General features: G+C 33.3%; 1 protein-coding gene and 1 pseudogene across 1 annotated transcript in view; both read right to left on the bottom strand.

Moving 5' to 3' along the window:
* Positions 1–27,495, bottom strand: part of LOC145284631 (general transcription factor II-I repeat domain-containing protein 2B-like) — a 117,806-nt gene that overhangs the window by 25,056 nt on the left and 65,255 nt on the right. The gene's annotated exons all lie outside the window — the stretch shown is intronic.
* LOC145285456 (5S ribosomal RNA) lies at positions 18,337–18,453 on the bottom strand (annotated as a pseudogene).

The raw sequence follows: 27,495 nt of genomic DNA, 5'->3' as shown, positions 1-27,495 counted from the left end.
CCTACTGGCACTCGTTAATCCTTACCGTCGAGTGACATTTCAGCCTTGATAAGTGGCGACTCTTCGTAAAATAGAAACAATAAGAATCACTGATTAATATTTATATTGAAGGCTGGCAGAATGGGAACTGGCTTAAATCACCCTTCTCTTCTTAGGTTTAGAAATGGCGTTCTTAGCCTGCGTCTCTGCTTCATGAACATCAGTGACCATCATTAGGACTATTAATTGAATGTTAGTTTCTTTTTCTAAAGAGTTTGATGATTTATGAATAGTAAGTATCACTCTTAATTGAAATAGTATTTTTTTCTTTAGTTAAGGTGTTTATCACTCGTTCGACTATTAATCGTAGTTGAAGGACATTTCTTTATTCGATAATGTTGACGGTGATTATTTCGTTGGTCTTTTCACTATCATTGTTGGTTTTAGCTTTAGAAAAGTGGGTGACAGGTCAGTTTGGTCCGTTAGACTTAATGAACAGGTAAAACTCGAGTGACCGGATATGATGTCGTCCTCCTGACCTTTCTTTCGCAACCTCCCGCTTCACCTCCCTTTCTATCTTCCTCTTCTATCTTCCCGAACCTTAACCGCTTACAGAAAACTCATTATCTGATTTCTTTAAAAAAATCTATTTTCTTATTTTTGTTTGTTTTGTTTGTTCTTCACATCCGTATGTTTTCATCCTTTTCATATTCCCATTCTTAACGTGTTTGTGGCAGCACATTATCATCTGTACACATGGGTATGTAAATAGAGATATCAGTATACCGCACAGACGTATACAGCTATGCTAATAAGTATAAGAAAATATATCATCACAAAAGTATATACACATACGCATAAACACACGCATACACACACACGTATGCATTATCTTTTTGTCCCCATCCCACAACTTATATTTAAATACTGTAATGCTCAAATTTCCAGAAATATTTTTGTCCCGATATACCTCCTGTCCCAATTCACGAATATCTCCTCGCCTAACACTAAATTCTCTAGTTTTCTTGCGAGTTTTAAAACGTGTTATTACAAACCTGAGGGTGAAACGTTTTCAAGCCACAGAGTTTTTTTTCTCTCATCTCACGTCATTTTCCTTTTAAATGTTCGTTTTTACTTAGCCAATACTCTATCATATAAAGATACAAAAAACAAACCGAAAATACCGTATGTAGTACTAGCCTTCGAATAATAAATTCTACAGAGAATATCAAATTCACAAGAACTGTTCCAGCCGCATGAATATCCAGATCACGAGAATATAACATACAGTGCCCAGCGTTTCCAAATAGTCATTTATTTAAAATGGCCAGACTCCATGTCGCTAAGCCTTGATGACATAACAGAAACTGCAGTTTCAACTTTGGATTATCTATTTCTCTTTCTTTGTTTGTCTCTCCGTTCTACCTTTTCTTGGGAACTGATGTGGCTGGAATTTTGTATGGACTTTTATTATGATGAAGTGCGGCGAACTAAAATATCGATGCACTCTTACGGATTACTAGAAATTAATATGGATTAAATAATAAAAGATTGAGTGCAAATAAAACCATATTGTACAATAAATTTGGCGCCAAAAAAAAAACACTACTCTTTTTAAGTGAATGGCATGAAAAGTCGAATAATATATAAACCTGAAGGCACACTAGACTTTTTTCTAGATAAGGATATATTAACTGTATTTTATATGATTTTGAAATATCAATTTGGTTTGTATTTTTGCGTTTGCAAACTTTTACAGATGTAAATATAAAGGAATAAAATTGTAGTTCGTCGCTTATGTAAAGTATGTATCTTGTATCATATTGTTCATTAAAAATATTTAGTCCCTGAACATAATCTGAGTAATGATTAAAAAAAAAAAACACTGTTTACGAATCTTGTGTTGAACTATTTTTCGATATATTATTTAATATATTCAAAGTTTTGTTTTTAATTAATTAGCAAAAATTGTATCAGTTGTACTACTTTTTAAATAATTCAATTTGCTGTTGATAGAAAAAAAGTTGATATTTGCTGCAGCAAATAAAAATGGCTTCCCTGCTTAAACAGAAATAATTGTATTTGCAAAGAAAGTAAATCGAATTGCAGTTTTTTGTAGTACTGCAGTTTAAATCCCGTTTTCGTGAATTTCACTTGGCCACACCCGGCGGACGACCCAAACCTACCCGGAAAAGGCCGAGTGGGCTTAGTCAATGAGAAACCAAGATGCCAAAAAAAATAAATAAATAAGAACGACGCAAGCAAGCAGACGACACTAAATTGGAATAAATTGTGGGCTTCAAAAGAGCCATTGCAAAAGCAATATTCTTTATTCTTGTGACAAGGAAGGATAATGAACAATTCTAGGCTGGAAGCTATTGTGAAGTCGCCGGAAACGGTACTCGTGTTCTGCCTAGAATACCGACTGCTGGCAACCGAGAAGAGATGCACGATATGCAAAGGAAAGTGTATCCTTAAAAACGTAACTGACGGTTTCGGCTGGAGGTGCAGCAGTAATGGCTTATGTAGATATTGGATCTCTTTGCGCCATGGCACCTTCTTCCAGAGATCCCATCTCCAGATCCCAATTATCTTAAGATTTATATATGTGTGGGCCTACGAAACTGCAACACGCAACAACCCACGAAGAGAAGAGGGCGATATCGGCTCGGATTACACTCTTACTGACTGAAAAAAAAAATGTTGAGGGATATTTGCCAGGACTATTTCCTTCGGAGTCTCCGGCAAATCGGAGGTCCAAAACACATGGTGGAAGTGAATGCGTATGTCTTTAACAAACGGAAATATTATGTCGGAAGAATCGTCGAATCGCTCTTGGTCTTCGGAGAATACGACCTTGCTGAGAAGGAGTTTTTTTCTGGTCACCCCAAACCGTAAGGCGAAAACCGTCCTTCCGATAATTAAGAAATACATACTGTCGGGGAACACGATACGGCAAAGTAGGATCCGAAGGTTGCAAACGCCTTACTGTAAATTACAGCCTTAATTTCGTGAATCCTACGACTAGGACTATCACAAATCATGTGGAGAGGATGTGGAATGTTTGCATAAAATGCATTTGAAGAATTGCCGTTGTCAGCTGTTTACCAAAAACAAAAAAAAACTGTTATATTATTTTTATTGAAATTCATTATTGAGATGAGTATTATTTTATTAATTTATTCATTGCGGAGTATTATCCTCATCTTTTTTGGTTATTGTTTCACGGCGTTTCGGCCAAACATTCCTCTGGCTTTCGTCAGTTAGTAAATTGATAAAACAAAACTTTTCTTTGGAAAAAAATGGTTCATAATATGTAAAAAAAAAAAATAAATAAAACCCCCAAAACTGTTACAAATACCCAAAAAAATACACACTTTCTTTAAAAAAAAACAGTTTTATGAAAAAAAAGTATAAATCCAAAAAACTAGTCTTTTTCTTTGTTCCTTAAAACTAAAAGAAATAACTGTTCTTTAGAAGTTAAAGAAAAAACTTTTCATACAAAAGAGTTGACAATGAAAAACAAAATAAAACAGTAAATTTCATTAAATTCTTGTAATAAATTGTTTATTTTTCTTATTTTTCTTTTTGTATTGACTTTTGTTCGCTCGGTATAATCCGGCAGTTTGCGCCATCCACCTATTGTTGCTGAGCGAAACTCACAGAAAAGCGGTATGTAAACTGCAGTAGTACACAATTTCTTTCTACTTAATAGCATGAACAACGCTAAAAATAAAACGAAATGTCGAATTAGAAAGGAGTATTGGTATTTTAAAACGGAAGTTATTATGTCTAAATTTTAAAATCCAGTTGCCTCTATTTTATCTATTAACATTACTAAAGCTTTACAATGGTGTGTGTTTGTTTGAACGTGAATATTTTTTTAGATATTGGCATGAAAAGGAAATAAGATTGGAAGTAGTGGGAGGAAGCGAATATGCGTGATTAATTAGAGCAATGGGAGTTATAAAGAAGCTATAGCATAAAAAGAGAGTTTAGTTTAGTGGTTTTATTTTACGGTATATCAATCTTTTCGGGATGCCGAAAAAAATGCTGAATCACGTTATTTTCGAAAAAAAATTTAATGCTTTAAGTTCTTCAGATGCTCAAACATTTATTTTTAGTTTGGTTGTTTTATAGAGGAAACTTGCTTTTGTTTTTCACTTAGCTTAATATAATTGAGTTTTGCAAAGTGAAAGGAAAACAGAATCCATAATATAATGTTTGGTGCATTCAATTCATGAAGCAAGTCTCTTCAAACAGCGTAATCTGGTAGCACCAGACAAGGAGACTAAAATAATGAGTAAATGTGTTACATAAATAAAGTACATAAATAAATAACAAAAAAGAAAGTTAAATGTATATAAATGCATATTATAATACACAATGCATAAACGCTTAAATATTATCTGAGAATTCTTGCAACTATTGTCTTTATACAGATTTCAGACCAGAATTTAGCGATAAGCCTACTCCTTATGTATTCTATCTTTAAAAATAAAACCAGCTATTAATAATGATAGAATATTCTAATTTTTCATACGATTAAAGTAGATAAATCAAAATGTTTTCAATAGGACTATATACATAGTTTTCGTCATACTGTTCTTTTTGTTAATCGATAATACTTTCACAAAAATATTTTCTGTCAATTATCTATTTAAATAATAGAGATTTAAATAGTACTAGCAGACAGAGGGTGTTCGGCTTTGCCCTGGCGTAAAATACGCTTAAATATGATATTTTAACTTGTCCAGATTTGGTATATATTATTATAGAGTCGTGAATTCTAATTTAGAAAAAAGTATTTGCGTGCCATCAGCTAGAATCGAAACCGATGGCAAAACTAGCATTAAAAGCTGGTGACGTTACCACTGCACCAACGTGACATGTATATGACTGATTGGCAATTACAAGTTAAAAATGAAATAAGACGAATACAAAAAATATATCACGATTATTTCAATTTTGACCCTTTTTTACTCCTTAAAAACGATTTAAGACCCATAAAAAGGACGATCCATGAAAATACCCAATCTTTTAAGGACCCTAGACTTTTAGTTACGGATGAGATAGTTTGAAAATACGGAGACGAACAGATAGACATATAGCTTATTTTATAATAGACTAGCTCAATATTGCTGAAAGTCTACGGTGCTTTCTACAACAATCCATTTAATTTAGTGTTCAGAAAAATATGTTTTAAAAACTTAAATAAACTTCAATTATGGAGCATGGGTACAAATTCTACCATATATTATAAATTAAATTGCTTTTACGCTAGTACGTACAACAATTATTTCAGTTTATTACAATAATTTTCAACGCTTTTGATAATATTTAACAATTAGCTTCATTTCTTTTTTATTATTGTCATACATATGTAGTAAAAGTTAATGTTTTAAACACTATTCATTAGAAAATCCAAATCGCTAAATTGATAAAAGTGGCAGGCTGGTGAACGTAAGATTTCAGGTTCGATTTACGGTCATATCATCCCCTTTATTTGGGGGGGACTTATTATTAACAATAAATGCAACATTTTCCATTTCTGAAAATAAAATCTTAAATGTTTCGAAATTAGATAAATCTCGCAATGTATTTACTATGTTTAAAAAAATGTGACGGACTGAAAGACGCATAAAATCTCTGTCTGTATGTCTGTCAAGGTCGACATCATTAAGCAGGAATTATATTTATCTTCCAAAAAAGATGACGTTTCTGAATTTTTGAGATTAGGATTGGTTATTTGTATTATAATTCATTGGACTACTGTTCTCATCTTCCAAAAAAGATAATTATTATCTTTAGATAATATTTAAATTAATAAAACGAATATTTATATTTAATAAAACGAATATTTGTATTTATTTAAAAGTTGTCATGATTTAATGTTTTCCAAACAATAAATATTCTGTGTTTAAATACTGCACAAATAATTATCAGCTAAATATTCTGCAACTCACTTAAAATGAATGCCACTTTTTTTAGACGTATTTATTTAAAATGGCAATGTTTTAGTCGACGAAAGAGCATAATCTAATTTAGAAAATTCGTTTTGAATAGGTAAAGTTGGACTGTTTTGCCCCAGCGACATCAGATTAATAAACAGCCACAAACATTTTTATGCGCGTACAAGTTGATATGACATATGAAATGTCTATTTTTATTTTGATTAAAAAGATCATTACATCTATTGAGTGCTCACCAATACAAGTGTAGGTAAGATTTGATACGCAATTAAGTGGTGAGTTACATGCAGGTCATAATGTGACACATTTGTAACGGATTTCCCTATTTTACTTTTTATTACTTGGTGGGTTACCATTTATAAAGAACCAGAGGCCATTCAAAAATAACTGTGAAAAGGTCTATATGAATTTTAAATGCTTGATGTGTATCCGGAATAACTCTTACCGCTTTGTTTGTAATGCTTGTGTATAACCCTCATTCAATATAGACAGAAAAAGTAGGCTTCACCAGTGTTAGCGCAAACATTCATATAAAATCATAACGTTTATATAATAATTGATTCAGTTTTTCAACTTCAAATTACCGCTTTGCTTGTAATGCTTGTGTATAACCCTCATTCAATATAGACAGAAAAAGTAGGCTTCACCAGTGTTAGCGCAAACATTCATATAAAATCATAACGTTTATATAATAATTGATTCAGTTTTTCAACTTCAAATTATCACTTCTGATGACCCAAAAACATTTATCGTTTACATTTGATTTCGAGTGGAAGATTTTTTTAAATTCATTACAAACAGTGGTGGTTATCGGACTTGGTATTTTCTTTCTCCTCCTTTACTGATTTCAACTAATGGTTAAATAAAGGCAGATTTTAATTGGTCAGTTTTTACAAATAAATACACATTGGACTTTATTATGGAGTGCAGGACAAATAAATTCTCTACGCATCTCTAATTATGCGGACTGGACCTGGATCTTTGTCAGGAATAAGTTGACTGATTCACAAAAAGCTGTAAATGTGTTGCAACGCGGGGTAATGTCGCCCTGATGTCCAGTCAGGTAATTTGATGGCTAATCGAATCAGACATAATCTGAAAGTGGAGTTTAAATGAATGATAAACATGTACATAATTACTTTTGCACTAAGTTACCGTTTCAGTGAAGGAAGGTCATTTTTTTAGAGTCATCAAATTGATTGTTATTTAATAAATCGCACGGTATAATGCAAGAATCCGTTTCCTACCAAAACTTAAGTGAACTTTTTCTTCCTTCGTGTGTCTAACATCTAAAGAAATGTCAATGAAAGAAAATCATATCCTAAAACATGCCATATATAAAAGACAATGCCACAGAACTATTTACTTGGAAGCTACAACGTCGTCATTTCAGAATCTAGTGCCTTCAAATACTTTTCATTAACTCTTTTTATATGGAATTTAATTTTATTCAATAAGTTTGAATCCTCTCATAATAGTTTAAATATCTACTATGAGAATCTATTCATTCTTGTTTTCAGTGAAGGATGTTCTCCATACGTGATAATATATATTTAATCAGAGTGTTTAGACATTATTTTTTTTATTAATGATTGTAAACACAATAAAAAAATTAAGTTAATATTTAAGCGATAAAAAACATACATATTTTCAAGTGAGGCTTCGATGCCCATGGATAAAACGCTGCATCCTCCCTACTCTCATAATCTTGCACCCTCTGACTTTCACCTCTCCCCAGCCATGAAGTTGTTTTTGAAAGGAAAGCGTTTCCCAGATGAGGCAGGCTTGATTTCTGAAGTCACGTCTTGGTTGGAGAACCAACCTGGGGTGATCCACAAAAACGGTTTCCACAGCTGCATCAAACGATTGGAGAAATGCATAACTCTGTGTGGTTCCTATATAGAGAAAGACTAATAACTGTGCCAAGTTTCGTTGCTCTACTTCTATGGGAAGTGGGTCAGGGGTATTATTGCACCCCCTCGTATGTTCTTTTTTAGCAATTGTCATAAAATTTCAACATAGAATAGTATTATCATTTTCTAAAAGCCTGCATATTTTCAGATAGTTTCGGCCAATAGAACCAAAGATATGAGCATTTCAATATTCAATTTGGCGACGAGTATAGATATATTCATATATAGATATACTATTTTCTGAGGCAATTTTATAAGTTAAAAATCACGGCAACTAATTATCAGAACTTAACAAATGAAGTCTCGTTGGAAAGCTAATGATATAAATTGTGTTTTGAACTATGTGACATTTGCCCTAAAAGTCGCACATTACTGTTTCAAAAAGTAGGGTGATAGCTTTTCTATATCAATTTAACGTAAAATTTGCACCGAATTTGTAGCCACCTTGGCTAGGAAGTGAATGTTCATTTTACGTTAAATCAAGGCAGAAAAGTGAACCCCTTTAGAATTTCTACATATCCTAGAAACTACTTTATTTCTAGGATTTTTATTATTATTTTCGTTTTCAGCACTCTGGAAACCTATACTAGCGGTAAATTTAAAGAATTATCCGCGGGTAAAAAGATACAGAACTTTTACCAATACTTCAATATGTTCCTTTATTTGTTTTCTTAGTTTTGCATATAAATTACAAAATATCTGATATTTCCCAAAAACCTCGGGCCTTGATGGAGGGGAGACAATACCTTTCTGCTATAGTTATAAATGATCTGAAATAACAGCAAAGGAGAGACGCGATTCCAAATATTTCTCATATATTATATCTCTCCTCTTTGGTTTTCATACATAAAGTTAATTTCACAGTGTATAAGAATTATTTAATACTGGAGATATTCATAATCGTACCCTATTTCAAAAAGAAAGGAAATAAAACACATGAGAAATATTTAGAATCAAGTGTCTCCTTGCTGTTATTTCAGATCATCTGAAACCATAGCAGCAAGTTTTGTCTCACATCCATCAAGGCCAAGACTTTTAAGGAAATATATATATATATATATATATATATATATATATATAGTAAGTTATAAAGTATATATATGGCGATTAAGCTACACTGAATATTCCGCGTTTCATCCACTCTAAGACTCTTCAGGCTTATGCGTCCTAGAGTGGATGAAACGCGGAATATTCAGTGTAGCTTAATCGCCATATATATACTTTATAACTTGCTAACTAACCTTACCTACGTATTGAGCACTTTTGAAGTAAATCCTTAAAGTTTACGCATAAATTTATACTTTCGTATATTAATTTTATGTGAGTAAATTAGGTAGTTATATGTGTGTGTGCGTGTGTGTGTGTGTAATTTAAAAATAAAATACGTATAAAATACATTTACAAACCAAATTATAGCGCAATAATTGCGTTGTAATTTGACTTATAAAGTATTTTATATGCATTTTATTTTAAAATTTAAACAACGCTTCTATCACTGAAAACACAACTTTGACCATATACATAGTATTTTAATAAATATTGAAAATTGTTTTTATCTATGTTCGAAATCTATAAACACTACGTTTGCAATCATCAGTACAAGGGCATGTTAACTACTGCAGCTCGGAAAATCCAAAGCGGTCAGAATCACCACTAGTAATGAACGCAAGAAATGAAGTACCTATAAATTTCATGTCGGTGGGCATTTACAGTCAAAGAGAGTATTCAACAGCCGGAAATCAGTGATGATGTAAACATTAAAGATAAAGAATTTTGACGACCATCAAGCATGATTGGCACTTAAGAGCAAAGGCACTTATTGAACACAACCCATGTCATTATTTTTTAAAAGTTGTTTAGGTACAAAGTATAATATCAGTTATAATGCTATATATTCTTTCATAGAAGAAGGAATAAAGCATGATTGACACTAAACAATGAAAGTAATTATTGAATACACCACATGTCTTTACATCATCAACGCTCTGACATCAATTGAAATGAACGCCTCTCGTCTTGGGGAGGCTTCTGAAATGGAATGCGTATATCAAATCCATTGCCAAGGTCGTTGGAAAAATGGTGGGATTCTTCTACCGCTCCAGTAGATATCGCCCTCCTGATGCAATGCTGTACCTATATAAAAGCCAAGTACGGCTAACGATGGAGTACTGTTCCAACATCTTAGCATAAGCTGCTAGAAGCAGCCTATCCTGCCTTGACAGAGTTCAAAATAGACTTCGTAGCTTAGTAGGGGATACCGTGTAGCTGCTTTTAGGACTGCCAACAACCACTGTAAAAGATTAATAAAACGTGCAAGAGAGCTATATGCTCAGTCCGTCAAATCCAAGGTAGCTGAGCAGCGGCTTGGTTCCCACCAATTTTGGCAAATAGCAAATAGGATCCTGAACAGAAGCGTGCGTTCTATCCCAACAATCATCAATGGACCCGAGGTCATCTCGTCAGCATCAGACAAAGACAAACTATTTGCCAAGAACTTTGCAGCTACCTCTACCCTCTGCGACGAAGGCCATCAACTCCCCGTATTTCCTCCTACAACAGACAACACACTATCCAATATACAAATATCTGTGCGTGAGGTCGCCAAGCTAATCAAGAACCTTGATTCCAGTAAAGCAACTGGCTGGCCAGAATGCATTCCAATTATAGTGTTGAAAAAGCTTCGAACAGAACTTGCCCCCATACTTACAAAACTGTTTAAGCGTTGCCTTAAGGAGAAGTGCTTTCCAACACCCTGGAAAACCTCGTCAGTATACCCTGTATTTAAGAACTCAGGTGATAAGTCATCTCCCTCTCAGTACAGACCAGAAATCTCTCGTGTGTCATAAGTTACTGGAATCCATATTAAATAAAGTAGTAAACCACCTCAGCAGAAATAACCTCCTTAATGACGTGCAATATGGTTTCCGTTCTGCTAGATCTACAGCTGATGTGCTTACAGTTATATCCCATAGGATTAGTGAATCTCTCGACAGAGGCTTCCTTTCTAGGGCAATTGCTCTTGACATATCAAAGGCTTTCGATAAGGTATGACATAAGGGCCTACTTCACAAGATTTCCAGCTACGGTATAACTGGAAATGTTTTCTCAATAATTAAAGCATTTCTCTCTGATAGGCTCATAAGAGTAGTGGTTGATGGGCAGCAATCAGAGGCCCACAGTATTAATGCTGAAGTTCCCCAGATGTCCATACAAGGCCCAACTCTCTTCCTGATCTACATCAATGATCTCCCAAAACACATACTTAAATCATCCGTTGACATCTATACTGATGACACTATCATCTATGGCAACACATCAAAGGCCGTAAATGACAAAGTTCTCTCTTATTCTCTCTCTTCTGATCTTGAGCGCGTGGTACAGTGGGGGAAGACATGGCTCATATCTTTACATCATCAACGCTCTGTTCTTCATCTAGCATTAATTGAAATGGATGGTTCTCGTCTTGGAGAGGTTTCATGTTTTGACAAGCTCCTGGGTTTGACCTTTACTCCTGATCTGAAATAGCGTATATCAAGTCTGTTGCCCGCGCCGTTGGAAAAATTGTGGGATTCTTCTACCGCTCCAGAAGATATCTCACTTCTGATGCAATCCTCTATCTGTATAAAAGCCAAGTACGTCCAATGATGGAGTACTGCTGCCACATCTGGGCTGGAGCTTCTAAAAGCAGTTTATCATGCCTTGACAAAGTGCAAAATAGATTTTGTGGCTTAGTGGAGAATTCCATTTTCGCTTCCCTGCAACCTCTCTCCTACAGAAGAGACGTTGCGAGCCTGTCTTTGTTTTATCGTTATTTCTATAGCAAATGCTCGTCTGAGCTCCAATCTCTGGTCACCCTCGCCAATCTTACACGATAAACACCCGTCTAACTAGTAATTTCCCCACTCTTTATCTGTGCCTAAATCAAAACGTAGATTCCATGAACAATGCTTCTTTCTGAGAAGTGCACGCCTGTGGAATTCTCTTTCGATTGCCTGTTTCCCACCTGACTACAACTTGGATGTCTTCTAGTCCTGTTATGTAATGGTTATATAAAGATAACGTATGTATTAATCTTTTGTGTCGACTGTTCGTATTAGGAAGAGTCTTAGTGTGGCCATGTGTGTGATCATGTTGTTGAATGTTAAATTATTATATATTCATTGTGATTGTTCATATTGTCTTAATATGTTCATGTTTGTGGAGATAGCGTATTGGAGACATAAACAGGGTATATATAAAGAGAGAGGCCGTTCTTATTATATATAATAAACAGTGTACATGTTACTACAAGAGCACCCAGCCTGTAATTCATCTAGAAGAGATTTTTGAATATCTTGATAGATAGACTGAGAGATAGTTTGACATTTACGTTTAACAGTTGTACATATAATATAAACACGTTATATTTCTCGTTGTAATGATGAATATAGAAGACGGCAGTACTTAAAAAACATGATGATCATTTATTCTTCGATCGGTCGGAAATTATTCTGTATTTCAGGGATTCAAAGTTTTCCATGGTTATCTCTAAAAACCTCTCGCTTCCTAGAGGGTGCGTTGACTCGAACCGAGAATCGGTCTGAACCTCTCTGCTTCTCTGATCTGACTGATCTGATTCACCCTGCATCTTCTCTCTGGCTGATCCTGATTCTCACTTATCTAACTAAATTCATAATCATGACGTCATTGTATGACCGAGCACGTGTATATGAGACCCATGGCATGAATCCTTCTCTAACCTAATTTTACGTAACTCACTTTACAATAACATTTTCCATTCTCTTTGTTTCATAAAGGAATTAAACCTATTTGTTAATTCTGTATCCCATAGTTCTATTATGTTTTCTTTCTAAGAATGTAAATAGTCCCATCCAAATTGTATTTATTAAATATTTTAACAGAATCAACAATTTAACTGGACATTCCATTTATAATAACATTCTGTGTTTATTTTAACTTGTGATTAAAATTCTCAATTCCAAGTCTAGCTTCGCAAGTTCGAATCCTTGACTAACATATTTCATATTTACATTTAACTAATTCCCTATTTTTTTACTTACATAAAAAGGGGACATCCCTTATTATATAACAGTCCAACATGTAACAGTCCAACATGTAACAGTCCAACAATTAACACTCCAACAGTCCAACATGTAACAGTCCAACAATTAACACTCCAACAGTCCAACATGTAACAGTCCAACAATAAACACTCCAACAGTCCAACATGTAACAGTCCAACAATTAACACTCCAACAGTCCAACATGTAACAGTCCAACAATAAACACTCCAACAGTCCAACATGTAACAGTCCAACAATTAACACTCCAACAGTCCAACATGTAACAGTCCAACAATAAACACTCCAACAGTCCAACATGTAACAGTCCAACAATTAACACTCCAACAGTCCAACATGTAACAGTCCAACAATAAACACTCCAACAGTCCAACATGTAACAGTCCAACAATTAACACTCCAACAGTCCAACATGTAACAGTCCAACAATAAACACTCCAACAGTCCAACATGTAACAGTCCAACAATAAACACTCCAACAGTCCAACATGTAACAGTCCAACAATTAACACTCCAACAGTCCAACATGTAACAGTCCAACAATTAACACTCCAACAGTCCAACATGTAACAGTCCAACAATAAACACTCCAACAGTCCAACATGTAACAGTCCAACAATTAACACTCCAACAGTCCAACATGTAACAGTCCAACAATTAACACTCCAACAGTCCAACATGTAACAGTCCAACAATAAACACTCCAACAGTCCAACATGTAACAGTCCAACAATTAACACTCCAACAGTCCAACATGTAACAGTCCAACAATAAACACTCCAACAGTCCAACATGTAACAGTCCAACAATTAACACTCCAACAGTCCAACATGTAACAGTCCAACAATAAACACTCCAACAGTCCAACATGTAACAGTCCAACAATTAACACTCCAACAGTCCAACATGTAACAGTCCAACAATAAACACTCCAACAGTCCAACATGTAACAGTCCAACAATTAACACTCCAACAGTCCAACATGTAACAGTCCAACAATTAACACTCCAACAGTCCAACATGTAACAGTCCAACAATAAACACTCCAACAGTCCAACATGTAACAGTCCAACAATTAACACTCCAACAGTCCAACATGTAACAGTCCAACATGTAACAGTCCAACAAATTCCTGATTAATTGCCCCCTTAAGTAAGACATTTTATCAAATCTCCAATACCAACTATTACTACGATATTATCCCATTGATTATTGTACGCACAATAACCCTTGTCTCCGAATGGCTTCCGGGCCTTGATAAGTGGTGATCCCCCATGTAAAAAAAAAAAATTCTTGTCAACTACTTTCCCATAGAAGAGACGTTGCGAGCCTGTCTCTGCTTTATCATTATTTTCATGGCAAGTGCTCAACTGCGCCTCAATCTATGGTCTCCCTCGCCAAACTTTCACGAAAAACACTCGTCTAGCCAAACGACTATCAATATTTTCCCACGCTCTTTATCTGTGCCTAAACCTAAATGTAGACTATGAACAAAGTTTCTTTCTTAGAACTGCACTCGTGTGGAACTCTCTTCCGATTGTCTGCTTTCCAGCTGACTACAATTTGATTGTCTTCAAATCCAACGTAAACAAGTTCTTGATGAACCGTACCCCAAGTAATCTAATTTACAAAATTCCCTTATGTTTACTACGCTATAATCACATTGACTAATGTATACCCATGTACCCTTATCCTCAAGTGGCATCCGGGCCTTTGTAAGTGGTGATTTCTGTGTAAAAAAAAAAGTCCAATTTTTAAAAAAGTTGGATTGTAATAATGCTGCACATTCTTTCATAGAAAAAGAAATACTTCAAATGTGAGACACTTTTTTTTTTTTATTTTTGTCCTAATTTTTATTTTTATTTTTTTGTCCTAATTCAGATATAAGTCTTTGAGGAGCTGGATTTTTACCACATTAGAAACCAACAATTTTATCAAACTCTTCTGTTCCACAACCACCACCACCACTGCAGGAAAGCAAAAAACCTTAGTGACACTTGGTATTAATGTGTAAACCGCGTTCAATGATCTGAACTTCATTGCTAAGGTTAAAATGCGCTCAATTAGTAACTGATTGATTTTGCAATAAGTCATTATTTTTCGAACAAACTCTAGGTAAATTTTACTGGCGAATTTTCAAGTGTGACAGAAAGACGAACCGACAAAATCAACGACGTATCTCAAGACTGTCCAGCCTTTTGTGTAAATTATCTTGTCTGTTTTCGATCGTCTGCATTTACACATAGTCGTGTGTGAGTGTGAAACAACGTGCGGCCATGAGCAAACACATCTGTGAGATACGCTTTACTTACAGAGGCAGTTAAGGTTTTCATCAATCCTCACGAACGGACGCCTGTGTCGGTAACACAAGGAATGTTGGTTTACATGTGTTTAATTAATGTTTAGAAAAGAATGTCATGTAAATCAACACGTCATCACTTTGGGTTCTTTTCTCTATTCAGCTGAATTGGAATCACATTTGTTTTCTCGTGATTGACCGATCCCCCCTCCCTTGCAAATCTCTATAATTGCGTCACTCTTTAAAAAAAGCGCATTTTTATGCAGCATCAAACAATAAAAGAGGTAAGCTGTATAATTCAACCCTTATACAGCGAGTATGCACTTTGGAATTTTAAAGATCAAAAGCATTATTCAATGAATCGCATTGTATCCTAACCACAAATAATGTTGAGTTATTAAAATAATAATAAAAAATTAATAATAGTAAATTATGAATGATTAAGCTACATTAATTAATATTTAAGCCCGCTTTTATGTGCAGCGCGGACAATTATGTCGAACCTAATTTTGTGAAACTAGTCTAATGCGCTTTTTTCTTTTTTTTAATAGTCTATACTCGTTCGTTAGTGTCTGAGCTCACAATAAGCTGTGGAGAGCCTATTTATGCCCGATTTTTATCGCGATAAAGAGTAAAGAGACTAATTAAATCTGGTCTACTCTTTTCATCTATAGACACGAAAATTACTTGATCACAGACCGATCAGTTTCCTATACATCATGAGTAAACTGTTTGAATTAGTAAAATCAACAAGCAATTGTAAATTAGTTATGAAGTAAACAATCAACTTAGTGATCAGCAATACGGATTCCGTCTTGCAAGTTCATCTACCGATTTGCTAACTGCAATATTGAATAGGATCTGCGAATGTCTTGAGTTTTAGGATCATATTTCTACAACAATATGGCGTCCATGACTATGACTTTCTATGGGGCCAGGAACAGAGAAATCTGTCATGAAATCAACTATAAAGTAGCTGACAAGGTCATAGATACCAACGAATCCATTATCTCTAATAGGGTGATAAAAGTGGTTGCTGAGGTACAGAGATCAGGAGCACATAAAATCAACGCTGGTGTGACTTAAATATTTATTCTAAGACCAATATTCTTTCGAATATTAATTGATCTAACAAATAAAATTCAAAGATAATTTGTTTACGAATATACATACAATATCACAGTCTATATCTGCCAATCTAATAGCACTGGTGATCAAGATATCGCTGATTCCCTCTCTTTAAAACTGCAGCATGTACATCATTGAGAAAAATATGTTTGCTACGTTTAAAACCTCCAGAGCCAACCTCTCTCCTTTCAGTACGAACGCTTGAATACCTAGTTTGCGCCAGTTTAAATTAATGGCTCTCTTGAAGGAGTCACTTGTTTTGATAAGCTCTGATGCCCATCCCAGATCTAAAGTGGAACACGTATATCCAGTGCATTGTTAATATCTCTGAAAAATAAAATGGATGAATCATTATATTGCTCCAGAAAGTACTTGACTCTAAATGTAATGTTCTACTTATTTAGTAGTCAGATAGTCCAAAGATGGAATGCTGCTGAAACATCTGTTTTGATAGATTATAAAATATACTTCGTAATATAGTGGAGCATTATATATTCTATTCTCTATGATAGCTTACTTACAAGAGAGACGTTGCTAGGCTCTCTCTCTCTCTCTCTCTCTCTCTCTCTCTCTCTCTATCTATCTATCTATCTGTCTGTCTGTCTATCTTTACTTCCATCGACGGTACACAAATGTAGGCCAGGTAAGAGATTGCCAGCAATTATTCGTTCTACTCGATAAACTAAAAAGACTTTCCTGCCACCCCTCATGTGCCTGACGCTAGACTAAATTTCCATCGACAAAAACATTTGTGAGATTACTTCTGCATATTACCATTCTCAAATTGGCATGTGGATATTTAACTTATTAATAGTTTTGTATTAAGAAAACATTGTTCTTTTAAAATGAGTTTAATTTTTATAATAAATACATTAATAAAAGGTTAAATGCAAGTAGAAACATATGGTTGATTGAATATCTCGAATACACATTACTAAAGTGTTTCGCTCAGATGCTTAACTTCAATTAATTTAAAATTGCAATATTTGGGTTTGATTCTCACGTAGATTTAAATTATTTATTTTTCACTTGTTATATGTTTTATAAATTTACCGAATTAACTTAACATACAAAGAGCATTACATAACTATTTTAAACTAAGTGACTTATTATTTAATAATTCGTAAACAATATTTGATATTAATTAAAAGCAAATAATTTTTTTCTTAAAATGTTTACTTCCTATAGTTTGATGCTACTGGATAAAGATGTCGGACGATATCAGTCTCTGCCCTTGATGTTATTGTCTGTTTTCCTTTAACTTTGCAAAACTCAATCGAAGGCCAGATGCAAGAAATCATCAATTTAGCTCTACAATGCAAGGGTTGGAAATGGCGTATATGCAGCAATAAAACAAACACACCGAACAAGTGAGTAAATATTTGCAGTAAATATTAAGAAGTTGAGGTATAAAATCATTGACCAAGTAACGGACTCGGCATTTAATAACCGAAATACGTGTGTCGTAGATGATACAGTATTAATTAACATGTGAATATATAAACACCTTAAGCCATTAAAACTTTTACCAAAATGGCCGGATTCGGCATTAACTACCTCAACAATGTTTCATATGCTGTAATAGAAAACAACCAAACCAAATCAAACCAAAACAAACCACTTATTATAACTAACAGGTTTTACCAGTGTAGTGATTTTTCCGCTTGCAAACATATGCTAACTAGCTACCTTTTCTGTGTACTAGCTTTAAAATAGTAGAAGATAAAGAAGAAAATTGACATACCCAAATTCCGCACATCGCGCAAGGAGCATGGATAAATCAGTATTAAGAAAGAAATATAGGGGCTCCTTCAGTCTTTGAAGGGGTGCCTTTACGTGAATTTTTTGTGACAGGAAGTGCGAAATCTTCAACCACACCTCTCCTTAGTCGACATTACTTAATACCAGTGGCCAGTGAAGTGTATACAGAACGACTGAGAACGAATGCCGAGATAAGCGGAGAGCTCATACAGCGCCTAGAATTCCCAAATGGTCACCCATCTGGTACTAACCAGGCTCGACGTTGCTTAACTTCGGTAAGCTGACGAGAACCGGTGTGTCAACGTGATTATGCCGTATAAGAAAGAAATAGTATAAAAAAAACATAGACCCAGCGGTGAACATTGAATTTCACGGACCTTTCTACATCAATATGGAATAATGTAAATAATATTATTTACTAGCGGGGGTACCCGGCGTTGCCCGAGTGTTTGTTTCCGGGACGGGGGGAGAGTTTTAAAAAATGTTATGGTAGGTAAGTAGGAAGGATCAAACCCGGAGTCTTGAGTAAAAGTAGGAAAATAAAGTGTGAAAACAAAAAAAAAACATCTGCAACGTTAACAGTTCGGCCACCAAGAAAAGTCCATTCCAGTTGTTTAGGAAAAAAAAACAAAAAAAAACCGACTACGGTAGGTCGGCGCGAACGTGAAAATATAATGTGAATTGTCCAGCACGCTAACCACCACGCCACAGAGCACTGCAGCTTAGTTTAGTGATTTTAAATAACTTCACATGAAAGAACTACGAAGCCAAACCGGTGTTCTCTTCTCAACTGTTCCTTGTGAACGATCCCCAAATGGTGTTAAGTGGTGGCAGGGGAGGAGGAATTTATTAGAGAGAAAATATTTTACCACTTCCATTGATCTTAACCGATTTTGGCCGTGACTTCTCAGCAGAAAAAGTATAGAAATCTAAGATTATCGAGGAATTTGAGAAATAATAAGCCTATAACACACCTCAGATATTGTTCTGCCGTTTGTGCATATTATATTTGCATGAAATATCTTGATTTTTAATCCTATTAATGTCAAAATCCGACGGGAAAAAATGAGTTCATTTTATTTATATAGAGAAGAAGAGAAGAGAAGAGATGAAATAATAAATATTGGTAAAGATCAATATTATTAAGAAAAAAAAAGTACGCTTCCTTCTGTAAAAATGATCATTATTATCAACTAATTACTCGTTAAATAAAAAGAAGAATAGATTTTTATTCTTTTTAAATCGAAGCAATTGAATTATTGTTAATGACACATATAAATGACTTCTGTCTTCTTACTATAAAAATAAGCGCCACCTCCATAACCTTCAAATAATATTAATTTTAATATATTTTAAAAATGTACAGTTTTTGTCGAGAGGACAATCTAGCTTGACTTTGGAACAATTAATTTTAAAATATTTAAAGTTGAGACTGTTTATTTTTACATTACATAAATCGCCAATCATTATTTGCACTGAACTTGTTTATTTAAGCGTGTATGAAAGGTGATAACGTACGGGCATTAAATGCCTTTGAGTATTTTTACATAGATTATATGTGTTTCGTCTGTATGAATATCCGTTTATTTTCTTATATATCTATTTAAGCAGTACCACAAGTGATAATACGGAAGTCAATGGGTGTGAGTGTCCCCCAAGTTCATTAGTATCTTATTCGTTTCAACAAACAATACAACTATTCTGTTTGTTCGTTTGTTTTTGGAATGGCGACCTACTTTGTCATCTCCAAGTGTTTGCCGTTTGTTTTTTCTCTTTTTTTCTTTTTCTTTTGCAGTTAGCCTAATGAACTAATGATGTTACTAGCAGGACCTGTGGAAATTCAACAGGGGACTGATTCATATGTAATATATTGATGTTTGCATTCTGTAGATATTCAGCGTAAATGGAGACGCTCTAATATTATTGTAGCTTTTTTGTTCAAACTGCAAAAGTTTTTATCCACGCTAGCGGGGGACGCCCGGCGTAGCCAGGTCGTAAAGTACGCTTAAACATGATATTGTCATTCTTGCAGATTTCGTATATATTATTATAGAGTTAATGTTCTATCGATTTTTATATATTATAAAGATGCGATTTAAAAAATAAAAAAATATATCGATATGACTTGGGTTTATCAGCTTGAATCGAAAACGAATCCCAAACTAAATTATCTTACTCGCTACTTAATTTAGCTGAAATAATGCGAAGCTCGCGATTTGTTTACAAACAAACGTTTGAGCCCTCTACGAGTAGCAGACGAATGTTTATTTAAATAATCGTTCTGACAAGTTAATTTCGGCCACCGATTCCGTAGTCAAGGGGATAGGACTGCCGACTGTCATCACGACGGTTCTAGGTTCGATCCTCGGCTTGGGAGAGGTGTTAGTCTAGCGGCACTGATGAGTTGTGATACAACGAAACAGGTCTGTATGTCGATGACTAAAATATATTTTATATATATATATATACAACTCTAGTTCTTTCAGCTATAATCGAAACCAAAACCATAACTTTATAAAAGAATAGATTACTAAGATGCCATCAGCTATAATCGAAACTGAATCCAAGACTTATGAAGAATTGTTGATAAAATTATTAAAAAAAAAATAGATTATTGGAGGTCCATTAGCTATAAGACTGAAACCAAACTTATGAGGAATTTCTGGTAAAATTATTTATAAAAAAATAGATGACTTACGTGCCATCAGCTATAATCGAACCGAAACTAAAATTATAAAAACTTCTTAGTAAAATTATTTATAAAAAAATTAAAGGAATTGAGAGCCACCAGCTATAATCGAAACCGAAACCAAAACTTATAAAGAATTCTTAGTAAAATTATTTAGTACAAGAAATGGAAGTACATAACAATTAAACGACCCGAATGTAAGCGTGACACAGAAAATAACGCACACGCTATCGTATTAATATATAGATTCTGATGATATTATTGAACACAAATAATAGGGATTATAAGTCCTCGTCTAAAATATTCAGAAACATACCATTTGGGACATTTAGTCAGGAAACCAGACACCTAAATTGTCCAAATGCATAAAAATGATTACTATGATAAAAAAAAGGTAAGAATACGGATTACACAACTGGAGTTATGGATACTTTTCGTTTTACGGAGTTAAACTCCTATTTTAGGATTTATATAATTTCCGACTTCCTATTAGGTGTATACATCGGATTTAAATCAGAAATATTCTTTCTTTTTTTTACTGATATATGGCCTATTTATTCAGGCTAAAACTCTCTCGCAATGGAAAGATGGAAAGTTTGTCAGATTAGGAATCTTATGAGAGGATTCAGAAAATGATTGTATAGATTATATTCGAATTATTAATAGAAATAGTTATTAACACTAACTTATTCACATTTGAAGACGACTAACCTGTAATCTACAAAGAAGCAATTTCGTAGTAAGAGAAAGACCTTGCTAAGAAACTCTGCGGGAGTTTCGACTGATGTTAGACACACGGAAAAAGATGGCCAAGTTTCTTTTTGTCATCGTAGCTGAACGAGTTCTTGTTGAACGTGTTTTGCAGAGACGAATAAAAGATGGGAGATCAATCGAGCATCTATCGTGGAATTTGTGTGTTTATACTTTCTCAAAGCCTTGATTCATTCACGCCCCAAACCAATTGAACACAATCGAAAACGCACTACTATGGCGAAAACTTTTTGTAATAATGGGTTTATACAAATAATGTTCTCTGTTTGAGCAAAAAGTTTCCAAATAGGAGAGTTAATTTCTTAATCTAAGATTTAAAAATAATCAAAATTTGAAAGAATTTTACAAGTAAAATTCCAAGGAAATATATCTATTGTTGCATACTCGTTTTTCAATGTGGGAATGAACACAAAGTAACTTAGCAGGGACATCCGACGTTGTCCCGGATTGAATGAGGATTAACCAATGTTCAATCATTCAATCATTTATTATATATATATATATATATATATATATATATATATTGTTTTAACAAAAATCAAGACCTCCAAGAATGAGGTGATAGCAACAAAAAGTGTATTTCAGCGTTAGTTACAATTATTTCAAAACTAATCGGACAAATTCAAACATTATGTCGTTTGACAATTTTCACAAGAACAGCCTTTCTTCAGATTTATTAGATAAAACACTCTTTAACGTGAAAACATAATGGAATCTATTTCCTTTATAAGGAAAAGAAATCAAGTGAAAATAGTTTACCTATATCTCATCCTTGCAAAGTATTTTTTAAGATTTATATATTTACCTATTTTTGTATCTCCATTAAAAAAAAAAAAATTTAAACAAATTATCATATAATATAACCAATTACCTATTACCAATTACCTATGTCCATTTAATATGTTTTATTGATTACTATTCATTGATTTAAAGAAAATTTCTTTATTTCTTTACTCAATTTAAATTATTTTTTCTAATCCAGACTATATATATATATATATATATATATATATATATATATACGCATTATATTGTATATGTATACTATGGATTAATATATACATATATACATATGCTTGTGTGTGTATGTACACACACACAAACACACACACACATATATATATATATATATATATATATTAATGCGTATAAGCGTGGTAGATTCTAAGAATAGAGTGTGAAAAAATGTATGTTGTGGTTTCGATTCTAATCGATGGTACCCAAGTCAAATATGCATATATACATATATATACATATACACACATATATACATATATATACATGTGTACATATATATGTGCATATATATGTGCATATATATATACACATACATATATAAATATATATACATATATATACGTATATATACACATACATATATATACATATATATATACATATATATACACATACATATATAAATATATATACATATATATACATACATATATATACACATGCATATATAGATATATATACATATATATACATATATATACACATACATATACACATACATATACATATATATGAATATATATACATATATATACACATACATATATACATGCATATATATACATATATACACACATATATATACACATACATACATATACATGCATATATATACATATATACACACATATACATATATATCTATACATATATATGCATATATATATACATATATATACACATACATATATACATATATATCTATACATATATATCTATACATATATATACATATATATAAGTAAATATATATGCATATATATACACATTTATATATAAATATATATGCATATATATACACACACATATATATACATATATATACATATGTATGCATATATATATATATAGTTTTTATATCATTACAATGTATTAGGTTTAATATAATAATCGATAGAGAAATGTTTCTATAATAAAAAAATACGTAATCTGCATGAATTAATATATCATATTTAAGCATATCTTACGACCGAGAAAGGCCAGGCGGCCTGTTAATATATATATATATATATATATATATATATATATATATATATATATATATATATATATATATATGCGTGTGTGACTCTACACACTCTATATGAGAGAGAGAGAGAGAAAGCGCGCGCGCGAGAGAGAGGAAGGGATAACATCAACCAAATATATACATAGATGCATAGATGTGTTAAGTTTTGAAACTGTTATATATCCTCAAGTGCCTATATATACATATATATATGTGTCTCTGTGTGTTTGTGTGTGTGTGGTTGTGTGTATGTTTGTGTGTGTGCGTGTGTATTTGCGTGTATGTGTGTATACCCCCTAATATATAATTTGATGAGATATTTTTATTTGATTCCCACTGAAGAATTCTGAATCTGTTTGTTTATTCTCCGTTATGGGTGGTCCCCTACCAGGGGTGCCATATTTGCTGAGACCATCTGCATTCATTTTTTTTATCTTAATCTTATTACTTGATAAAATTTAGCTTTCTAGGCACTCGTTGTCCTTGATGGTTCGCCTTCTGACCGCGAGAGACGAAAGTGCCGGCCATTGTTGAGCGAAATTCAACCCAACCTCACTGATCTGTCTCTCAAATTACCATTAGAACATCTTACGATCGTTCATGTCCTACGAACATGTAACCGCCTTCCCACTCAAGTCTCACCTCGTTTTTACTCGGGTAGCCATTGACGTCTTTTGGCTCCTGCGGACATTCGTTCTTTAGTTCACATGGTTGACCCGATGACGATTGTATGAATTAGGTTAAGAATAAAATCGTGTTAAATTCTTTTTAAAAAAAAGGAAGAAATATAGCAATAGATAGACGTGTAGGGTTAAGTAGAAAGAAAGGAAAAAGATGTATTAATAAAGGTAGAACAATAAGGCAAAAACTCGGTCAAATACATAAGAAACAAATAAAAAAGAGTTAATGCTGATAATAAAAACTACAAGAAATATTATATATTTTTTAAGTATTTTACGGCATATCAACGTTTTTTTTAAATTATTTTTATACTAATAAGTTACAGTTTACCAAGGCTCGAAAGCTACTGTGATGACGATTAATGTTAATGTCAATTGTTGGTGAACAAAACATCTAAGAAACGATAGCTTAAATGGTCAGAATTTCAGTCATAAGTGATGGATCCACAATAATTCCTTTACATTGGATTTAAAATAACCAACCATATTGTACTCAACTGGACAGAAGCCTCGCAGTATTATATTCCACAGATTGGAACTTATGGGAAATAAATACTTTACCGTCAAATGTAGTCATTTCTGTAAAAAAAAATATTCTCCAAATTCTTCATATCTACATATATTTATTGATTGTATATTTATGATTGTATATTTCTATATGAAGTTAGATATCATCGGTACCCATATTATATTTGTCTTAGTCTGTCTGTCCGTGTGTCTGTCTTCCCGTTCTACTTTTTCTCGGAAACTACTGAGTCGATTTGGCCACAATTTGTACGGGCATTTCTTATGATAAGGTGCAACGAATGAAGTACTGAGGCACAGTTAGGAAAGTTTCACTTTTTCGCAGAAACTACTGGATTGATGTGGCTGGATTTTTATATTGACCTTTGTTATGATAAGGTTCAGTGAACTAACTATTATGGTATCCGTTCGATGTACAGTACTTGATTAGTATGGAATACTATTTAATGACAAGAAGAGTACAAATTTGACAATATTCAACTATCAATTTGTCATAAAGCACTTATTTTAAGTCTACATTTGTCTATCTTAACGAACTAAAACGTCTACTACATTTATATTATTCGCTGAAGTAATTCTTCGATTTTCATTAATTTAGAAACACAGTTATTAGACGTAAGGGTGCATTATGTAAACTATATTTAGTTTGATTTTGTTACATGAAAAAAAAGACCAAGAATGGAGAATCTTTCGTGAAATTTTAGATATCCGTGACTTTTTAAAAATATTTTAACGTTAATTATTAGCGATCAATTAAAAATTTCTGGAGTCTGATGATCTTGTACTTGATTTCCTGATTAGTTCTACGGTTTCTCAAGATCATCTGGATTCGAGCAAACTGAACCAATGTTGATTGGTACGATCGAATTGTTCATGTTCTATAACCTAGCAATCTCTACCCCCAATTTGCGATAGTTCCGTAGTTTCTCATTCTTCTTGCCTGCTAAGTTGATGTCCCTTGGACAAGCCACATCAATAATTTGGTATTCATTAGTTTTTTTACTAAACAACAACAATATATGCTTTCCTGTAAGTTATCTCTTGGTCACATTAAACCATGAAAATCCGGAGAATTTTCCATTACCGTTTCTGGGTGATATTGGAACCAATTTTCCCTCAATTAGATTCCAATCTCCTGGCACAAACTCCAATGCAGGTTTGCACATACTTCGTTATGGCGTCAGTTGTACTCCATTAGAAGAAGCATATAACATGCATTAGCAATGTGTGACACGGTTTCAGGAGTTACACCACGAAGCTTGCATTTATCAGAACAGTACTACCCAAAGATTTTTCTATTGATTGCATTTGTATTTAGTGTTTGCTTCTGAGAAACAATATAAAGTTTTCTGTCGTTTATTATTATTATTATTATTATTATTATTATTATTATTATTATTATTATTGACTAGAAGTTTCCACACACGGCATAATCAAAGAATTCTCTTCGAGAAAAACCTGTGGTGTTCCTTGGAGTCTGAGTGACCACAAGTTTTTCCAAATTTCCGGTAATCACCGCCTCCTATGATAACCTTTGCAAATTAATTTACATTACCACAATAGCCGTTTACCATTGATTTTTTCGTTGGTAGCGACAATTAGTCTTCACTGGAATTAAGGTGACAATTAACTACTCCAAAGTCTCAATCCTTTCACACGGATTCGTGTCGATTTTATAAAATGAGTTTATATAATAGGTTGAATAATATTTAAAACAGAAATACCAAGTATTATTGTTCAGTTGTGTTCTAAACGGGAATAGTCATTTCGAATCTTCATATCAAAGAATCTTCTGTTTATTTTATATGCAGAACTTTTCTGCTGGTGCGGTGATAATGGCTTGAATTAAAGTTTAAAATGCCAAAGTTAAATGAAATGGTTAATTTGTGCTTTAAACAGAATTATTCATTTCGAACGTACCCCTGTCATATTAAAGAGCAAATAGTCTACTATTGATTTTATAAGTCGGATTTTGCTGCTTTTGCGGTAATAAAGCTTCTCAAATGTAATTTTGATATTAGGATGTATAAGGTGTAAACTTTAGTCAAAATCGTTTGTTCTTTCTTTCATCGGATTTTTTCGATTATCAATTATCGATACTTATTGAAGACGTTCCTATAAAAAAAAAGCACTATATAGCACATAAAGTACGCTTATGTGAAATCCACAAAACTAAAACTCAGCTTAGCCGTTTAGGGTCCATACGGAATGAACTTACAAACACACAGAGACAAAGTGTCTTTTATATAATATTAGAAATTTAAAATTGAAGTTTAACAGACGGACAGGCAAACGGACTGACGGTTTATTATATGTAGAGGTGAGTGTACATTATCTTAATAAGAAGTACATAAAAGATGTTTCCAAGTCTATTTTAAAGAAAGTAGGCTAGAAATAATTCTCATATATTTCAATATTCTACATCGGCATGAAGCGTTATGCATGGCATATTGTTGCTATATTTGAGCTGATGTTTAAGTACTGGCCTTTCCGTCTTGAAAAGAGTATAAAATTAAGATGTTCCACATTTTCTATAAGCTTTCGCCTTTGCATTGTTGAATCCTTGTTTTTTCTACAATTATTTTCACAAAATATGCTCTAATAAACTTATTGCAGTTGTAGCCCTTCATCGTAAATACCTCCGACAAAAGAAACCGATGCGTAGCAAAAT

The sequence above is a fragment of the Euprymna scolopes genome, chromosome 9 (genome assembly GCF_053919585.1).
Source record: "Euprymna scolopes isolate OS-2025 chromosome 9, ASM5391958v1, whole genome shotgun sequence".
NCBI classification, from domain to species: domain Eukaryota; kingdom Metazoa; phylum Mollusca; class Cephalopoda; order Sepiida; family Sepiolidae; genus Euprymna; species Euprymna scolopes.
This window is presented reverse-complemented; position numbering and strand designations above follow the sequence as displayed.